At 34.9% G+C, this 21,984-nt stretch overlaps 1 pseudogene; it reads left to right on the top strand.

Moving 5' to 3' along the window:
• Window positions 1-19,370: 19,370 nt before the first annotated feature.
• Window positions 19,371-21,778, top strand: LOC115972017 (annotated as a pseudogene).
• Window positions 21,779-21,984: the final 206 nt, after the last annotated feature.

Below are 21,984 nucleotides of genomic sequence, written 5' to 3'. Positions count from 1 at the left end.
ACCATAACTTTTAAAATCCTAGCAGATGATCCTTGCTCTGAAGCTAGCCTTTGTAGCACTTTCAATTTGTCCATCCACAGCTTCAACTCCTGCCAAACATTCACTCAAACTCAAACTCAATCTCAATCAATCAAACTTCTTAATCTTTGACTATGGGTCTTCTTTCGTAAGACCTATGGCTAAAAATCCATCTTCCCTACAGACCTATGGCTGAAATCTATGGCTGAAGACTCATGGCCACACCAATCTCTACTCTCGCCACAATCTCCACCTCCATTATCGACCATCCACCCCCACGAAAACCCATTAAACCCAGCCACCTCCACTGATCAAACACTTAAACCCACTACCACCATCGCTGATCAAACAAGGAAGAGGGAGAGAGAGTCAGGTCTAGAGAGAGAGAGAGAGAGAGAGAGAGAGAGAGAGAGAGAGAGAGAGAGAGAGAGAGAGAGAGAGAGAGAGAGAGAGAGAGAGAGAGAGAGAGAGAGAGAGAGAGAGAGAGATTAAGATTGAACAAAGAAAGAAGAAAAAGAAAGATACAAACGCAAACACGCACCAAGAGAAAGAGAAAGAGAAAGAGATCAAGTCATCTGAAAAGAAAGAAGAAAAAGAAAGATACCAAACACAAGAACTAAGAGAGAGATAAGATTTATTTATTAATTTATTTTTGTATTGATTTGATTTTTTGGTTTATCTTAAAGAAAGAAGAAAATGAAATAGATACAAACACAAACACAGCATGCCAACATAGGGTGAAAAAGAGTGTTAATTTAGTGTTTATTTCCTAAGAAAGTTTAAGAAAAATTGAAATAGTTGCTATAAGTTTTTTTTTTTTTCTCAATTTTTAAAATTGAAAAAAAAAATTGTTTTTGTTTTTGAATTTTTCAGTTTAAATTAATATTTTTTATTAATTAAAATGCTGACATGTCATTTTCTAAAGCCAAATAGAGTTTTTTAATATTATTTTATTAGCCATGTCAGCATTTAACATGCTACGTACCTATGCACTCCGTTTACCAGGTAGGACTTTTCTGTTAGTGGGTTGACAGCAGGAACCAAAATTGATGTGATTTTCTGTTTTCAGGAATTAAGGTAGGTGCAAAATCAAATTAAGGACCAAAATGAAATTGGGCTCAAAGTGTAGGAGACATTTGTTGTAGTACAAACTATGAAGAACCAAAACTTTGATGTCAAGCACAAGCTTTTCTAAATTTTTCCCCCAAAAAATGGATGTGTACAACCCTAGAATCTAATTAGGGGTGCACTCAAGCAATCAGTATGTTATGTATAACATAACTAGATAAAATTATTTTAGGCTTCTTGATATCACATCTAGCAATATGTTGGGATCAAGATTTTGTTGTTGTTGTTGTTGTTGTTGTTGTTTAACTATATGACAAATTCAATAATAGAAAGAAACAAGCAAACAAGGATCTAAGTGGCAACACAAAATAAGGCTATAAACGAGCTAAAGTGAGTCAAGTATTAAAAGTTTAGGATTTTTCATTTAATTTTATTTCGAACAAGAGCTAAGTTCAAGCTCATTAACAAACTAGGTTACATGTTCAAACTTAGATCATTTTCTAGTTGAACAAACTCAAGCTTGTTCACCAGTTACTTCATTAATTTATTCTTTTTTCATATATGGTAAATATTGACTAATTTTTTTTTCAACTTCACAAATCTATGCCAGTGATTAATAAATAACTTATAGTTGAAACTATATTATTGGTGTTCATTAATAGTAAAATTTTGTTTATGAACTTATAAAAATTTTATTTGCCAAAATTTTATTGTTAAAAATATACATTTTTTACTACCAAATTGACTATGTATATATTATCAATAAATACAAATAATAAGTTAATATCTCATGAACTTATTTACAATATTCAATATGAAATTTATGTGAGTACATTTTTATACATGTACATATATCATACTTTCGAGGCTCGTTTACAAACACATTACTATGCTTGAATTTGGCTCATGTAATATTCGAGTTAACCTTAGCTTTGAAAATGACTTGTTTGCAAAGTAAATTAATATAAATAAGATTTTTCCCAAACTGAATCCGAGTTATATATAAACAACTCATTTTATTTACAACCCTAACACTAATGGCACTTGATCAATTACAAAAATTTCAAGCACATTTTTGACCAAGAGATACTATGGAAACCTAATAGACCATAGTTTGGGGATGAAACTTGAGACTTTCGAATTTACAACATGTCCTTCAAATCCATTGAACTCATCAACTAGATGTACCCGGAGAAACTTATTTGCACATCTAAACTATTAATAACCAAACTAAAAAACCAAGCCAGGTAAAACTGAGTACATGGTCTATGAAATTAAAATCTTCTTTTAAGCTTTTATTATTATTATTATTATTATTATCTTTTTTATCCCTACTTCCTTTCTTATCGACAAATAATGGGAAAAACTACACTTTATCATCGTAAATTATACCCAAAATTACATTTTACATCATAAATTTTCAAAATGCACGGTTAGCACTTTAAACTATAACCTATATTATACTTTGCACCTAGCAGTTAATTCTACCATTATCTTGGACGGCATCACGTAAAAAGAGCTAATTATCACTTTTTTCAATCTATTATAAACAAAGAAGAAATTATATTTTACCACCCTAAATATACTTTTAATTACACTTTACACCATAAACTTTGATTTTTCATCCAAGATAACAACAAAATCGACAACAGGTGCAAAATGTAACACAGGTTATAGTTTATGGTGTTAACTATGCTTTTTAAAAAATTTATGGTGTAAAGTGTAACTTATGGTATATTGTAAGGTGGTAAAATATAATTCTCCCAAGGAATGGCATGATGCAACTCAAAGTGGATCTGTAGTGGAACTCAATAAATCATTATGCCATTTACTTATTGCAGTAGTCAGATTCTTCACAACTAGTCCTAACTCAAATTGCAAGCTACACAGCAAGTGCGCTAGATAGATCTGCACTAACTGTCAACCAATCACGCGGAATGTGGAAATGTTGGTTTCAATTTCATTACGAGGAAAATTCGAAGGAAATTTTACTGGAATGATTTAGAAAGACAATAGTACTTAGCACACTCATTTAATTGACTTTCAGTCATCAATATAACAATCTCAACCATTTGTTCTTGCATTCCACTCATCAATCATACACTGTAACATGGCTCCCTCTGTCTCCATTTCCATTCTGGTAATTGCATTGGTTCTTTGTAACTTCATGCATGACACAACTATGGTTATTGCAGCTGGCTCTGTGGCCACATCTGAACCATCATCAGCGCTAGAACAAGAAAGGAAAGCACTGCGAGACAGTAGGTGGTGGAATAAATATTCCGATTTTATTGTAAATCATTGCCGCTGGCCTGGAATTACATGCAATGTTGGAGGAAGCATTAAAGGGACTGACATGGCTACGGTCTATGTGAGATATAAGTCTTATGAGATTAGTAAATTCAATTTTTCTTCCTTCCCAAATTTAGTTGGTCTTAATCTTCTTGCAATTGCCTTTGGGGGAGCATCCCACATGAGATAGGTACACTTTCAATGCTCGCCTACCTTGATCTGTCCCAAAATTTACTGACAGGTGAGTTGCCTATTTCACTAACAAATCTCACCCAACTAGTAACATTTGACATTTCTTCTAATCAAATAAGTGGTTCCATCCCAAGAGAACTGGGAAATTTAAAAAAATTTATTGCTTTGAGTCTGAGTAATAACAAATTCATTGGACCGATCCCTTCAGCTCTTCTCCTTTTAAAAAATCTTTCCAGTTTGAATTTGTCTTCTAATGAAACCAATGGTTTTATAGCATCTGAAATTGGACTGCTAAAGAATCTATTAACTTTGGACCTACAACAAAACATGATCACAAGTCCTATCCCTTCTTCTATAGGTTATCTAACTAATTTGGTCTCTTTGTCTCTTTCTTCAAACCAAATCAACAGTTCAATTCCCCATGAAATAGGCAACATGAAAATTTGACTAAGTTGTACCTCAATAATAACAACATTGTTGGTCAAATCCCTTCGACGCCGTTTAAATAACTTAACACAACTAGACCTTAGTTGGAATCAAATCAGTGGTTCCATCCCTTTAGAAATAGCTAATTGCTCTTTTTTAGGACGCTTGTCTTTAAGCTATAACTACTTAAATGGAAGCTGTAAGGTTGAATTTAATCAACTATCATGTTGGCTTTATTCCGTGCCAAATTTGCTTGTATTTCAGCATTTAGTAACTCTATATTTAGGTGGGATTGTTATAAGAGTAGTGAGTGAGATAGAGTGTTGAAATGCTCAAGAGTGTGCAAGAAAACAGAGACTCGCGACTTGATCTCGCGGGTGACTCGCGGCTTCAAGCCGCCAGAAGTAGCACACGTGCCAAGCATGCCAGAAGTTGAAGCGTCATGCTAGCTGAAGCACTACAGGACAAAATAGGACAACTGGTCGTTTTGTTATCGCACGGCTGGACCTCGCTACTTAGTCAGGCCGCAAGCCACCCCGTTTTGAAAAACCTAACTTTTCACATTCCATTCTCACCCCAGTATAAATACCCCTTATGCCCACAAAAGAAAGAGAGCTTCTAGAGAGAATTTTGAGAGAGAAACCCTAGAGTAAAACAAGATTGATTCATCTACAATCTTTACATAAGAGTCTCTTCAAATTCCTCAACTCTCTTACTCTCCATTGTTAAGCCCTTGAGAGGTCTTTTACCAAAACCTGTTCTCACCAAATCCATTACCGTGAGAGGGCTGTTTGGTGTTCTGGGAAGTAGTTAGGAAGGAACTAATCTACATTGGTTGATGTTATGGTCAAGTAGCGGAATCCGGGAAGCTAGAAAAGAAATAGGTTCGGCGCAACCTCGTTGGAGCAAGAAGCTTAAAGAGCTTAAGTACACTGGGTAGATTAGGCTTGGAGGGTCTATTACTGTTCATATATCCCAACTACATTTTCTAGTGGATTACTTACCGCTTAGAGGGCGGAGGAGAGGTTTTACATCAAGGGCTTCGATTTCCTCTTCGATAACACATCGAGTGTTGTCCCTGTGTTTGCATCTTCCTTCCCTTTTATCTTTGCCTTTTATTATCTACTGTGATTGTGATTTTAATTGGCTTAGATTGTTTACCAATTCTGTTTATAGCTTTTGTTCATTTTCCGCACACTAGTTGTTTGTCATAAAGCTTGAATTGGTTATTTTGTAATTGAGAGTCTAAACGTTCAAGGATGTTTCATACACTATTTGAACTTTCAAAAGCATTCCATAGCCTCTTGGATTATTGAAGACCCTTATACCATTGACCTCAGCTACAATAACCTTACAGACAATCTTCCTCTTTCTCTCAAAGACATAAATGATTTCAACTTGTCATATAGGTCCTTGGAGGGTCAAATTCTAGATAGATATATATATATATATATATATATTTTTTTTTATACAATTCCAGATATTTTTCAATATGATGGATTTGATCGATTTATTGGCAACAAGGATTTATGTGATGACATCAAAGGCTTTGCTCCTTGCCCTCCATCTTCTAAAACAATGCGCCAAGTAAAAAATTGGGTTCCATTTAGCCTTCTTTTTGTGCTTTTACTTCTTAGGTATATTTTTCACTCTTGACACTGAGTTAGGAAAACACAATCCCAGTTAAGAGGAACAAAAAGCAGGGACTTGTTCTCAATATGGGATTATGATGACAAAATTGCATATGAAGACAGCATTGAAGCAACAAAGGATTTTGAAATTAGATATTGGATTGGAACAGGTGGTTATGGTAGTATTTACAAAGCACAATTGCCTAGTGGTAAAGTAGTTGCCTAAAAAAATATTCATCGCTTGGAAGCCGAAGACTCAACTTTTGATAGGAGTTTCAAAAACAAGATTAAAATGTTAACAATTAGGCATAGGAATATTATTAAACTTCATGGTTACTGTTTGCATAAAATATGCATGTTTTTGGTGTATGAGTACATGGAAATGGGAAGCTTGTTTTCTGTCCTAAGTAATGATGTTGAGGTTGTGGAATTGGATTGGATGAAGAGGATGAATGTCATCAAAAGTATAGCAGATGCCTTATCTTATATACATCATGAATGTGTCCAAGTGATTGTTCATCAAGATATAAGTAGCAACAATATTCTATTGAATTCTGAGTTGGAGGAGTTTGTATCTAATTTTGGCACAATTAAACTTCTTGGTCCTAATTTCTCTAGTCAAACTTTACTTGCTGGGACTTATGGTTATATTGCTCCAGGTGAGTTTTTCTTTTTGAACTATAACTTATTTTCCACTTATTATTTTACAAGGCTAGCTATGTAGGGTTCTCTTGATAATCATGCTACTCAGCTTTATTGTTTGTTATATGAACCGAAACCATATATATGCATGGTAGAAAATAATCATTTTCACAATGGAACTTTTATATACTGACCAACCTCTTCATAAAAATAAAATTGAAAAAAAAGGTATACAAAAAGAAAAAGTTGTGATGATCATTAAGGAAAAACGAAATGCATTACATTTTAAGTACTTTTTATATGCAGAGCTAGCATATGCTATGGTGGTGATTGAAAATGTGATGTTTATAGCTTTGGTGTGGTGGCACTAGAAATATTAATGGGAAGATAGCCTAGTGAACTCTTAACTTCATTATCATCATCATCACCTTAAAATATGATTTTAAATGAAATTTTAGACCAGCGTCTCCCATCTCCAACCCGCCTGGTTGCTCAAGATGTTATCTTCATTGCTACTAAGGGTGTGCAGAATATTTGCTTGACCCGCCAACCTGCCCGACCCACATGCCCTATGCAGGTCATTAAGCTATGCGGTTTGGGTTGGCCAGTTAGATCAAGGGAGTCAATCTCATACCGGAGGCTGTACCGGTTTGGCCAGCGAAACAATATATTTTGGTACTGATTGTTGATACCCATTTTTGCGACACATTTCGTACAAGCCCGATTCAAACAAGCCCGACTTCCTTGTGAGCTCAATTCATGTATTATATTATATTTTATTCTTTTAAGTATGGCCCAAGCTCATGTGACTTATTGGGGGAAATTGAGGAAGTGTGGTTTCGAGGGTATGGGTCGATTCCTTTCGGACTTTTTGCATGAGCCCAGCCCATACGTGCTACCAAGTGGGCAAGGGACACTGGTAGCACCTCAGGCTCATAGAATAGGTCTTGTATCCAAAATTTCCACCGCAAAATAGTTTTTATGCTCTGGGTGGTGACTGTGGCCTAAAGTTTCTGCCCTAACCCACTTTTACCTTCAAAACATATTTGGCTCCCATTGGCTAACTCCATCTACTAGACCTCACTTAGGTGAGCCTCCCAATGGTCCGAAATGCCTGACCAAAGGCAACTAATTAGAGCAAACCTCCTTTATTTCCAAAATTACGTAAAAAGCTTACCAAACTCTTCCCTAAACAAAAGCAACCCAAGCCAAAACACCAAATTGGTATCATAGGGGATAAAAGCCTCTTCCACTACTCAAAAACCAGTCAAGAGCAACACCCCAAACTCTATATAAAACTCTCTCTTCAGCTCATAAAAAGGGAGGCCACATTCTACCTAAAGACCTGAAACTTCAGAGCAAAAACTCATTTAGCCAATCAACAATCTCACAATTCTGAAGCTTGGGGGTGGAAATATGGGTACAAGGGAACCTTCCTTCTCTTCCTTATGACCTCTCTCAATTTCCTCTTCTGTGTGACTGTGGGTCAAAATTTCAGACCTGTTAAACCACGTTTTCCCTATAGAGCTGAAACTTGAAAGCAAAAACCCACTTAGCCAAGAGACATTCTCACAATTCTGAACCTTAGGGGTGGAAATATGGGTACAGGGGAACCTTCCCTATCTTCCTCATGACCTTCCTCAATTTCTTCTTCTGTGTGACTGTGGATCGAAGTTTCAGACCTGTTATGTTTTTATGCTTTTTCTGCACTTTCATTATTAGCATTTTGATTTTCTCTTGTCAAAGCACCATTAGCCTTTTGTTCATTATACATTTGGAATTTTGGGCTTGATTCTCCACAAAAAAAACACTTCTAAAGAACCCAAGAGGAGATTTGGGCCATTCTCGCATTTTCGACCCTTGTCACAAAAACGTCCCCGACACTGGTCAATACCGGTGTACCATTTCAGGTTTATTGCTATTTTTTATATTTATATATATAATTGTTGACACCCCATTTTGCAACCCGCATTTAACCTCACATGGAGGGTAAAAGGATAATTTCACCTTGGAAATAGGCATCTTAATTGTGGCCATTAGATCCTTGATTTCATTTCATCAAAATGACCTTGATGTTGTAATGATCAAATCAATCTAATCGGACCATCAAATTGAAAGTTATCATCAAATCAAGTTTTAATAGCTAGAATGCACTATCACGAATTGAGTCTGACAATATGTGATTATGAACAATTGATTCCAATTTGTTATAATTATAATCAATTTGAGATTAATGACGTGTCATCATTTGATTGGCTATGACTACATTTTACGGTAAGGTTGCACACACTTAATCAATTAGATAGTCAAATATTAATTATTCAATGAGTAATTTGTGCAATTATCTTTTTAACTAAGGTAAATTTGGACCAAATTAATTTGAAATGGGAGTGATTGGAGCTGTATGAGGCAGGGCCCCAGGCCCATTGGGCCTTGGGCCCTAGCCTTGTAGTACAATATATGACCCCGTCCCCGTTGGACCTATGACCCTAATTTGAACACATTTTGAGGCCCAATCTGAGCCCAAAAACCACAATGAGTCCATCCTGTCTTGAAAATGTCAAAAGCAAGCCCTTGCCGATCAACTCTAACTTGGTCGGGAGTGCAATTGCTCAGGGATACCCAAGTTCTCGACAGCCCGGTATTGCCTTAGGGGACATCGCTACCAGGCAGTCTTTTAGAGGCTAGAGTCAATTCCAATGCCATTATCACCGTTTTGATCAAAGCGTATTTTCATCAGAAATAATTAGATTGGACCCCACCCACACGAGTGAGCTTAGGGAATAATCATGACGCCTCCACCAACATGAAGCTATAAAAGAAGAAAAGAATGAGAAATTGGGGGTTAGCATTTCTGGAGAGAAAAAGAAGAAAGTAAAAGAGAGAGAGAAAGAAAAAGCAAACAAGCGAAACCTGGGAATGAATAACACAGAGAGGAGAGTAAGGGTGTTCACTGGGATAAAAGGAAGCTATAGAGTGATTTGAGGTGGATCTGCCCATAGTAGGAAATACCAGGCCCATTATACAAGTAGATTGTGAGCCTAATTCTAAGCCCGGTCCATATAGTAGAATTTGGGTACGCACAGGAGCTTATTAATGTTAATTGGAAACTAATTTGGGACCTATTAATGTTAATTGTGCTGAAATTATTTTCTAACAAATGACATATGCTCACCATTTCATTGATATCTCACAAAATACTTTGAATCTGTGAATAAGGTTAATTTTCCCAAAAATTAGACATCCGGGGCTTCAATCTGAGCACAAGAAGAAGATAATTTTGATTAGAATTGAGTAAGATATGATTTTTTTTTTTGTTTTGAATTTGGCTCTACAGGCTGTTACAGTAACTATAGGAAATAGGAATGGCAACGGGTCGGGTTTAGGGTGGGTTTTAATTTGGGACCTATTAATGTTAATTGTGCTGAAATTATTTTCTAACAAATGACATATGCTCACTATTTCATTGATATCTCACAAAATACTTTGAATCTGTGAATAAGGTTAATTTTCCCAAAAATTAGACATCCGGGGCTTCAATTTGAGCACAAGAAGAAGATAATTTTGATTAGAATTGAGTAAGATATGATTTTTTTTTTTTTTTTTTTGAATTTGGCTCTACAGGCTGTTACAGAAACTATAGGAAATAGGAATGGCAATGGGTCGGGTTTAGGGTGGGTTTTTTTATGCTCGGACCCGGCCTATTTAATAAACGGGTCTTTTTTTAGCCCCAAACCCACCCTGTCGGGTATCTACGAGCCCTGTCCAGCCACTTCAGTTCTGGGCCTAATCCATGGCCCAATCCGACCCAATCTTTAAAAAAAAAAAAAAAAAAAAAAAAAAAAAAAAAAAAAAACAGAAACAGCAACACAAATCAATCAACATTGTGTTATCAATATTGCTAAAATGAGATTCTTAGACAAAAAATAAATAATAAATAAACCCAAAAAATAGAAGAAACAAAACTCCATTTATGGACCCATCTTTACATTAACACAAACATCAACTCCAATTCACATTCTTTGAAGTTATCTCTAGCGCTATAGTCAACTAAACCAACACAAAATATACACATGCATTACATCCTATACATATTGAATCATTTGAATCCTCAAATAAATACCCAAAAACAAAAACTATTGAGAGAGGAAATGAACCTAAAAAAAAAAAATGAACCCAAAAAGAAAAATGAAGAACTCAAACCACTAAAGCTCCATTGGCAAGGGTTTCGGTCATCAATCCCACCCCTAGGCTTCACCTAACCTCAACACGACCAAGAGCTCCTCCGATCATCACATCTCTCTCCAATCTAACAACACAACCACATCTCTCTTCGATCTAACAATCCCATGCTTCGATCTAACAATCCCGTGCTCCTTCGTGACCAATGGCAACCCCCATGAGATTTGTGCTCCTCTACAAGGGTGAGGGTGGATTGGTGAGTGAATACGAGTGAGGGTGAGGATGACTAAGTGAGACTGTAAGGGGCAGATGAGATGAGAGTGAGAGTGAGAGTCAGTGAAGGCGAGGTGAGAGAGGTGGCTAAGTTGAGAAAGAAATGAGAGAAATGAGTTTTAGGGTTAAGGCTGTGATATATATATATATATTTATAGGTTTTTTTGTAATTTTACATTTAGCTAACCGGGTCGGGTCTTAGTACGGGTTCAGGCCAGGTTTTGATAAAACCTAGACACACTTTGGGTTTTTTTTTTTTTTTTTTCTTCTAAACCCATACCTGACCCTATTCTTTATCAGGCTGGGTAAAACCCAAACCATTAGTGTCGAATCGAGTCGAGTACCCGCGAGTCCAGTTGTTATTGCCATCCTTAATAGGAAAACTGAATTTTGCTTGCTCCTCACTCCCACCAATCTCTACATTTAATGCACCAGATTTCCCTAAAGTCTAAAATAAGATCTAGGTTCATGATTCTTTTTGATCCTTTGTCAACCCTTATGAAATGACCTTCCATTCATATTTTCTCCACCACTACTATATAAACCCCCTCTCTCCTCCATTCCAAAGCACACAGAAACACCCTCTCTTCTCCTCTCTTAAGTTCTGGTAAAGTTGAGTAGTCTTGTCATATCTTGGTCTTTCTGAAACTCAAGGTATTGAGTGAGGCTTACTCTCCCTCCCCTAGTTCTTCTTTTCTACTCTACCCTTAGGACTTCCACCAAGAGCCTCCTCCTCCACCGTGTGGATCTTGCATGCAAGTATAATCTCTATTCTTAACTCGTTTTTCATGTTGCTATAATGTTAATTTAAGATTAGAGCATGCTAGTATTTATTTAAATTCCTTGGTTTTTCACATGTTCTTGGTGTTCTTCACATGTTCTTGGTTTTTCATCACATGTTCATGTGTAACGCTAGCTTTGAACCTAAATCCATATCAAAAATATGAAAAAAAATATTTGTTTCATAATTCTCTCAAATCCTTGAATCTAGGATATCACCATCCACACACATTCACTAGAATTTATTTTTCAATCCAAATGCAATGTTTAATAAATTGAATTAGGGTTTATCACGTACACACACATTAAATTCAACATGCAAATTGGTTGACATATTAGATGACATGATATGAATGTTGGTCACCATAATCTAGAAGACTGGTTTCACTGGGAAAGATGGGTGCCTAACACCTTCCCACCTTATAACATAACCTCCGAGCTTAAATCAAAGGTTGATAGATCAATGTTTATCCTTGTAATTTTCAATTTCTAGATTGTAACTAGGAAACAAAGCCATGTACTTTATCTTAAATTTTATCTAGGACCAAAGCCATGTAATTTCTTATGATCAATGTAAATTCATTTGCAAATCAATAAAATGAGGAATTTTTCAATTTTGGTTTTCTTATTTATTCCAATGATTAAATAAGTGGCGACTCTATTATAAAACCATTAATCTAAAGAGGAAAATATAATCAGCCGAACCTCTATTTTGAGAGGCAATAACACAACTCCACCCATTCACGTGGATTTGGCCCAACACCCAAAAAAAGGGCCGGGGGCGTGGTTTCTCACAATAATAAAAGTAAAAATTTACCATAAAAAATTACCTCAATTTAGAACAAATTATTCATGGTTTTAGTCTTTAGCATCAACCAAAAAAAAAAAAAAAACATAATATAAAAAATAGAAAGCTTAATTTTTTCATTGCATACTAAGAAAACAAATAATACAATTAAATTAATACAAATAAGTTATCATTCTGCCATTACAAAATTTCAAAAATTACAAAACTTAAAAAAAAAAGGGTTTTTTTCTCTGTATCGGCCGGTATTTAAATTGGTATGAAATAGTTGCATTTCGGTACCCGTGCACGTACCGGAACGAATAAACACCGGTCGTACCAATCGATACGGTACAATATTGACCACCTTGGGTTAGACCCCCAAAATAACAGATTGGGTTGGGTAATAGATTGAAACATTGCCAACCCGCTACAACCTGACCTGCCCACTTAATTATATATAAATAGAAAAATATACATTTGTTCAAAAATTTTAACCATATATTTTGTATTTAAAGTTAATCAATTCACTTGATCAATTTTTACAGTTAATCAGTAATCAATTCCTTAAACAAAATATAAAAAGTCAACATTGAAACCCTAAATTCACTTCAACCATGTACTACATACATTCTATATTTAGCTTTCACCTTCAGCCAATATTGAAGCCTTTTCTATTTAATCCCCTCAATTCTTCACCTTCCTTCAGTTGCATACTCTCCTAGACAACCACAAAGGTAATTGTTTTTTTGTCTTTTATTGTTTAATGTTTGCATCTATATTTTTATTGAGTATGTTGTTTGTCTTTTTGATTTGGGTCTCATATATTCTTGTAAATTAATCTACAAAATATTTTTGTCTTTTGATCCATTTTATATATTATAAAAAATTTTATGGTATTACATTACATGTAAAGCCAGCTATACTTACGAACTCAAAACAATCCACTAAAGATGCAAACAAATACAAAACGACATGTAACATTAGATTGAAAAGCTAAAGGTCATTTAGTTTCTAATAATATAGTTAGTTATACTATTGTGCACGTGTAATACTCTTAGTGGTTCTTATAATTTCGGTTAGTTTTAGGCACCAATGTTGGTTATCCTTATATGTAAGTATATACACTTTGTAGTTTATCAAAAGAATAATGTCAACCCGCCCAACCTGCCTAACCTGCCGAGTTAAAATCGTCAAAATTTTTAACCAATCCACAGAATTTAGACTTTGGTGGGTTGGTGGTAGACCCGCTAGTGGCGGATTGGATAGAAATATTGGCTTTTACTCGCCCAATTTGACCTGCACACACCCTTAGTTGCTACAATTGCATTTGCATTCTAACATGCTAAACCAATCTCCACCAAAAATGAAATGGGTGTCCCAAGAATTTCTCTCTCATAAGAAACCAAAACTGAACCCCTTACATTCAGTTTCACTATTGTTAATTACTAAGGAATTAAGAAACTTATATGGTTGGAGAGAATGAAACTCAACGAGGAAGTGCTTGTTGTTCAGTTGACAATAACCATATTGTTTGATGAACTTCTATGAAAAAAAAAAAAAAAAAGTACGTTGTGTATTACAATGGCAATAACTAAAAAAAAATCTTCTGTGTTGTATCTATTTTTCTTTATGATTTGTAACCAGTTTTGCAACATGAAATTTAATTCTTTATCGATTTGTATTTTGCAAATTGAAGTATAATTACACTGATACACATCTAGAATCCTCATAAGCAATCGTGGAGGTCGCCAAAGACTCATCCATATGCTTGGTGCTTGACTTGAAGAAATACGTGTACCAGTTATTCCTTATGTTTAATTTTCTACAGCCAAAGACACGTTGAATAAGAGAATAGAGAAGGATTAACATATAATAATTGATTGTTGGAATGATAAGGCATTGTTTGGTTTTGGGGATAGAAAAGTGGGGGTATAATAAGATATTTACTTTTCTCTTATGTATGTTTGGTTGTAGATGGAAAGTGAATATATTGAAAACTTTTTTATCTGGTTAAAAAAAAAAGAGAAGATAAAAAATGTAATTTGAATAAATTTACTCTCATATCCTTATTATAAGAAAAAAAAAATCTACTAAAGATAAACCCTAAATATTAAAAATTAAGGACAAAATTGGCAAATGCCCTTTTCGGGCAAAAAAAACAGCATTATGCCCCATTTCCCAAACTAATTAGGGAAATATCCTTCTTTTGAAATTCAATTTTCTCAAAATCGAGTTAAGCCCTATAGTGGCATTTTTAAGGAGCCTATAGTGACATTTTAAGGACCTATAGTGGCGTTCTGAAACTCAAGCTCCATGAACTCGAGTTATAGGTAATATATATATATATATATATATATATATTGCATGTAACTCGAGTTCATGGAGCTCGAGTTTCAAAACGCCACTATAGGTTCTTAAAACGTCACTATAGGCTCCTTAAAAATGCCACTATAGGGCTCCAGAAATTTTTTTTTGTTTAAACTTGATTTTGAGAAAATCGAGTTTCAAAATAAAGGCATTTCCCTACTTAGTTTGGGAAATGGGGCAAAATGCTTTTTTTTTTTTTTGCCCGAAAAGGGCATTTGCCAATTTTGTCCTAAAAATTTATAAGAACCAAAAAAAATGTTAAACACAAGTAAAAGGAGACAGTAAATAAATAATTTTCCATTAACCCCTCTTCTCCCGCTTTTTCTCTCCAAATTGGGGAGATTCCAAAACATAAGAGCCTCAATACTGATTCGCTTATTGCACTAGTTAGATTCTTCGCAATTAGTCTTAAATCCTAAATACACGCTTCACAGCAAATCTTTTAGACCGAGCTGGAGCTAACAGTACTCAAACAACGATAGTAGACTGGAAATGTTGACTTCAATTGCATTACCATTTACCAGTAAGATTCGAAGAAAAATTTCAACTAAGATTTCGAGGAAGTCTTGCGGTGAGGAAAAGAAAAAGTAGAACACTCAACAACCATGGATTGATGAATATAACTATCAACCATTTGTTCTTGCTTGCACTCATCAATCATACACTTTATAACATGGCTCCCTCGATCTCTCCATTTCCATTCTGAGAGTAGCATTCTGGGTTCAACTAAGAGTAGCATTTGGCTTTGTGGCAGCATCTCAATCATCAGCACTAGAACTGGAATAGAAGGCTTATACTGGAGAGTGGGTGGTTGAGTGAATATTCCAACGATACATCAAGTCGTTGCAACTGGGATGGAATCATATGTAATGACTTGGCATGGCTCCATCTAGGAAATAAGACAAGTAAATTCAACTTCTCTTCCTTTCCAAATTTAGTCAGTCTTAATTTTCCATACACTGATACACTCAGCTCTCGGGGAGGATCCCATTTGAGATAGGCACCCTTTTTAAATTCACCTACCTTGATCTATCCCATAATTCACTTGCAAACCTCACTCAATTAGTGACCTTTAACATTTCTTTTAATCCAATCAGTGGTTCCATCCCCAAAGAATTGTGGAATTTAAAAAATCATCTTGATTTAAGTCTAAGTAAGAACAAATTCAGTGGATCAATCCCTTTAGCTCTTGTATTTTAAACCAATCTTTCCAATCTGGATGCACAACAAAACAAGATCACCAGTCCAATCCCTTCGTCTCTAGGTCATCTAACCAATTTGGCCTCTCTTTCTTCAAACCAAATCAATGGTTCTATTCCTCTAGAAATAGGCTACATGAAGAATTTGGACAATTAACCGCAACATTTAACAAAAGTTGATGGAGATGCCTTATTAGAGCATCTCCAGCAGCCTCTCCAAATTTTTGCCTAATTTTTGCCTGTTTGGAGAATGAACAGTGACATTTAGCTTTTAGCTACCCACTTTTTCAAATACACTTTCCAACAGATTCTCTATCCCATTCTCTATCTCATTTAAATATTATTTCTTCATTCATTGTTTATTCTTTTTTAATCATCATTTATTCTTTTTTTAACAACTATATTTTTCAATGAAAAGTGCTATGTTCACAACATTTTACGCAATACTTTCACAACAAAATTTATGTGGAAAGTTATTACTAGTTTTAATTTGTACCCACCACTGAAATTATTTTTTTACTCGCCAATATTAACTAATAATAATTTGTTACTTAAAATTTATTGTGAAAATATTGTAAAAATATTATGGTAGTATTTTTCAATTAGGATTTTTTATTTTTCCCTTATCTCTTTTTTTCCTCCACATGTTTCTTTTCTTTTCTTTTTTCCTCTTTTTTTCTCCTCCACACCTTTCCCTTATCTCTATCTTCTCTAGCACTTTCTCCTGAGCACTTTTCTTTTTTTGTTCTTTTCTTCTCTAGCAGCTCTTTTCTTCTCTAGCAGCATTCGGCTGGAGCTCTATTCTTTTTTTTTTTTCTTTTCTTCTCTAGCAGCACTTCGGCTGGAGCTCTCTCTCACACATGAAGATCGTCCGCTTGTCCTTCTCCCACCACCGCATATCCTCCTCCCCACCAAGGCTCAGATGGGTCAGCTTTGCTTCTTTTTTTTTTTTTTTGTTCTAATTTGAACAGAATACAAAATTGTGATTTGAGTTTGTATTTTGATTGAGACTGAGTTTAGAGATGTTTGAGAGAAAAGATCAAGAATAGTTCTGTTGTTACCGTTGTGATTATTGAGTGAAAATTAAAAATTTTAATCGGTTGTGATTATTGAGATTGAATTAATTCTTTTGCTCATGAATAGGTCTCTCTCTTTTCTTTTTTTTTCTTTTTTTTTTTCTGATTTCATTTGGTTTATGAGAAAAATTGTTTTAGTGTTTGGATTGTATTCTGCGTTTTGTAGTCGTTGGGATAAAGAAGAGAGAAAGAGAGTGAAGAAGAAAGAGAAAGGAAGGAAAGAGAAAAAAATATTTTTTTAATTCAACCGGGATTAATTTAAGGAGAAATAATGTTTGCAAAATCTACAGTGATTGCTACAGTGCTCTCCAGACTTGGAGAGCTACTGTAGCAAATCTAAAATTTTTTTTGGAGATAGAGAGGCTGCTGGAGAGCTGATTTTGTGTGAACAGTGGCTTTTCTCTCCAAAATTTGGAGATGGCCAGCCCTGTTGGAGATGCTCTTAATTGAATAAACTTGAAATTTAGAGCACTGAAATGAACGAAAACAAAGTTAGATAACAAAAATAAATTCTAATAAAGCATAAATGATGAATTTTGTATTTTAGCTTTTTCCTTTTGAAATCCGTTGGGTCTTTATACTCTATACTAATAAAACAAGAAGAGAAGATACTATAAAAATGGACTCACTCATGAAAATGGATTTTACATATCAAATGCATGGAATATCTTTCTCACAGTGTATGGGTCCCGCATATACTACGTACCTCACGCTATAAGAACTAACTCACTCGTATAAAAATGGATATTCCATATCAAATGCATGGAATATCTTTCTCACAATGTATGGGTTCCACACATACTACCTCCACATTGATAATAATCTTGTTTGAGCCTTTTTCAACTTTTTTTGGCATAAAAATGCTAAAAAAAATAAATAAAAATAAAAATAAAAACGATTTTTTCCTTGATAAAACATGTTAAAAAGCTTTTTAAAAGAAGTTACTGGGACAAAAACCAATGGATCCTTTAATTCTTTGAGGAAATTATATAAAATCTCAAATTTTATATCATGTTTCAAATTACATCTTAAATTTTTAATTTTGTCAATTAAAGTGTCAAACTTATGAAAACATTTCATTTTGGAACTTATGTCTATTTCCATTATTATGTCCATCTTAAATTTTTGGACAATCATTGTCTCACTTTAAATGATGACACGTCATTTTGTAAGTTCTATGTAGGGCTGTCCAAACCAACCAACAACTCAACAAAACCACCTAACCCTATGCCACCCGAACCAAAATTGACTCGATCCAAGTAGCTAGCGGTCGATGGCAGGTCTCTAACATCAAAAACAAAGGGGTGAGAGTTGAAAGGTGGTTTTAGGTTTTGAAACATGACGGAAATAGAACCGACCAAATCCACAATCGCTGGAAACTGCCATCACCCTAACCTTCATCCTCAAATATCTCTCTCAGCATCAAATTCGTCTAGATCTCTTTGAGATCCATCAAAATTTCATTGATATCTAGCGACAAGCTCACTGCCGTTGCTTCCTCAATTTCATCCAAAATTGATCGTCAGTCACCTGAGCCAAAATTGATTGGACCCCTGGTTAGTAGCGTCCAATGGCCGGTTTATTTTTACACCACTTGATCAAGTCAAGTTGATTGAGGGTTGAGTCCAAACCCGATATGTCTTAATCTGTAGAAAGCCATAGTTCTATTACTATATAATAAAATTTTTATAACTCATTAAAAAATAAATAAAAATACATAATTAATGTTCCTAAGTTGTGACTTGTGAGCTCTTTGTTCAATATGTAGTAGACTTGGAACGATAAGACTTAACCATGTGGGTTTGCGGATTGGTGGACCTTATATATGCACAACAATATGGACCATGACAGCAGTAGTCAGCTTCTTTGCAATGAGTCGGAAGCCAAACTGGGATTAAGATCTCGTGCAATACCTCCTCTCTCTCACCAAATTATTTCACATTTCACTTTTTAAATTTTTACTTTTTACTTTTTAAAACTTTTTTTAATCAATAGTTAAGATTGAAAGTTGTTTTTGCAACAATCAGTCTCAACTATTGATAGTAATTGCATCACGTGCCTTATCTCAATCCACCAAACTGCACCTTTCTCAATAAGTCTTCCCGATAAATCTGGATTAACTGTCAACTAACAGCAACGGTCTTCTCAAAACAAAAAAAAAAAAAATACAACCAACGACAATGAATTGCGGAAATATTGACTTCAAATTGCATTAGGAGGAAGTTTCGAAGAGAAATTTCAACGATGATTGCGGGAGAATCTTGCGACACATTCATGTGACTTTCAAAGTCTTGGGTCTGATCAATTCCGCGTTTCAATTATTAAGGTGTGTTTACTCTTTTGAGTCCTGAACATATATATATATATATAACAATCAACCATTTGTTCATTGAACTCATCAATATAATCATACACAGTTTTTTTTTTTTTTTTTAACATGGCTCCCTCTGTCTCCATTTCCATTCGGATAGTAGCATTATGGGTTCTTTGTATCTTCATGCATGCCACAACTATGTCCTTTGTGGCCGCATCTAAATCATCAGCGCTAGAACTAGAAGCAAAGGCTATACTGGAGAGTGGATGGTGGAGTGAATATTCCAACGATACCTCAAGTCTTTGCCGGTGGGATGGAATCATATGCAATGACGGCGGAAGCGTCGCCAAGATTGACTTGGCATGGTTTCGACTGGGATATAAGATAAGTAAATTCAACTTCTCTTCCTTTCCAAATTTATTCAGTCTTAATCTTTCATACACTCAGCTCTCGGGGTCGGGGAGGATTCCATTAGAGATAGGCACCCTTTCGAAACTCACCTACCTTGATCTATCCCATAATAATCTTATTGGTGACTTGCCTCTTTCCCTTGCAAAGCTCACTCAATTAGTGACCTTTAACATTTCTTCTAATCTAATATGTGGTTCCATCTCTAAAGAACTGGGAAATTTAAAGAATCTTCTTATTTTAAGTCTGAGTAATAACAGATTTAGTGGACCAATCCCTCCAACTCTTGGCCTTTGAACCAATCTTTCCAATCTGGATTTGTCTTTTAATGAAATCAACAGTTCTATTCCTTCTGAAATTGGATTGTCAAAGAATCTATTAAATTTGGACCTACAACAAAATAAGCTCATTGGTCCAATCCCTTCGTCTCTAGGTCATCTAACCAATTTGCCCTTCTTATCTCTTTCTTCAAACCAAATCAATGGTTCCATTCCCCCAGAAATTGCAACATGAAGAATTTGAGTTACTTGTTCCTCAATAATAACATTATCACTGGAGAGATTCCAATTGAACTAGGAGATTCACATTGTATAGAGATCTTAGATCTCAGCTACAATTATCTTATTGGAAACATTCCTGATTTTTCAAATTCCATAAAAGAAATAAACTTTTCATACAATTCCTTGCATGGTCGGACCCCAAATGGCTACTTAGGTCATACAACTTACATATTCATCGGCAACAAAGATTTATACGGTGATATCAAAGGTTTCCCTCCTTCCCTTCCATCTTCACCAAACAATAATAGATCAATTTTCCAACAAATAAAGTTTTTAGTTCCACTTGGCTCTTTGCCTGGGTTTTTAATTCTTGGGTGTTTTTTTCCTCTTTCGATGTGGGACTAGGAAACCAAAATCTGAGCAATCAGGGGAAACAAAGAATGGGGACTTGTTCTCAATAGGGAATTATGACGGAAAAATTGCATATGAAAACATCATTGAAGCAATAAAGGACTTCGACATTAGATATTGTATTGGAACAGACAGTTATGGCACAATTGCCAAATGGTAAAGTGGTTGCCTTAAAGAAACTTCATCGCTTAGAAGCTGAGGACCCAACTTTTGACAAAAGTTTCAAAAACGAGGTCAAAATGTTAATAGAGATCCGGCATAGAAATATTGTTAAACTATACGGCTACTGTTTGCATAAAAGATGCATGTTTTTGGTCTATGAGTACATGGAAATGGGAAGCTTGTTTTTTGTCCTAATTAAGCAATGATTTTGATGCTGTGGAATTGGATTGGATGAAAAGGATGAATGTCATCAAAAGCATAGCACATGCCTTATCTTACATGTATCATGAATGTGTCCAAGTAATTGTTCATCGAGATATAAGTAGCAACAATATTCTATTGAACTCTGAGTTAGAGGCTTTTGTCGTTGATTTTGGCACGGCTAGACTTCTTGATCCTAATTCCTCTAATCAAACTTTACTTGCTGGGACTTATGGTTATGTTGCTCCAGGTGAATTACTCTTTTTGAAATATACCTTAATTACCTATTATTTTAAAAAAGTTAGCCGTGAGTTTTCTTTATAATCAAGCTACTTAACTTACTTTATTGTTAATTTGTTATACGAGCCGAACCATATATGCGTGGTAACAAATAATCACTTTCATTATTTTTAAATGTTGATTAATCTCTTCAAAAAAAAAAAAGTGTACAATGGAAATAGTTAAAAATATAAATTTAGGGAAAACAAAAGGCATTACATTTTGTAATACATTTTTACTGTTTATTTTCTTCCTTTCTATTCAGAATTGGCATATACTATGGTGGTGACTGAAAAATGTGACGTTTATAGCTTTGGTGTGGTGGCACTAGAAATATTAATGGAAAGACATCTAGGTGAACTCTTGACTTCATTATCATCATCGTCACCTCAAAATGTGATGCTAAATGAAATTTTAGACCAACGTCTCCCACCTCCAAACCGTCTAGTTGCACAAGATGTTTTCCTTGTTACTACAATTGCATTTGCGTGCTTACATTCCAAACCAAAGTCTCGACCAACAATGAAATGGGTATCTCAAGAATTTCTTTCTCATAAGAACCAAAAATGAACCCCCTACATGCAGTTTCACTATGGTTGCTGAGGAACCAAGAAATTTATGCTGGTGGGGAGAATGAAACTTAATTAATTAGGAAGTGCTTTGTTCAGTTTGAGACTTGAGAACCATATTGTTTGATGAACATCCATGGAAAAAATAAATAAATATTATATGTGTGTGTGTTGCGTATTACAATGACAATACCTTAAAAATCTTCT

This window comes from Quercus lobata, chromosome 2 (assembly GCF_001633185.2).
Source record: "Quercus lobata isolate SW786 chromosome 2, ValleyOak3.0 Primary Assembly, whole genome shotgun sequence".
Classification (NCBI taxonomy): domain Eukaryota; kingdom Viridiplantae; phylum Streptophyta; class Magnoliopsida; order Fagales; family Fagaceae; genus Quercus; species Quercus lobata.
Note: the sequence above shows the minus strand (reverse complement) of the source record. Positions and strands in the feature narration are given on the sequence as shown.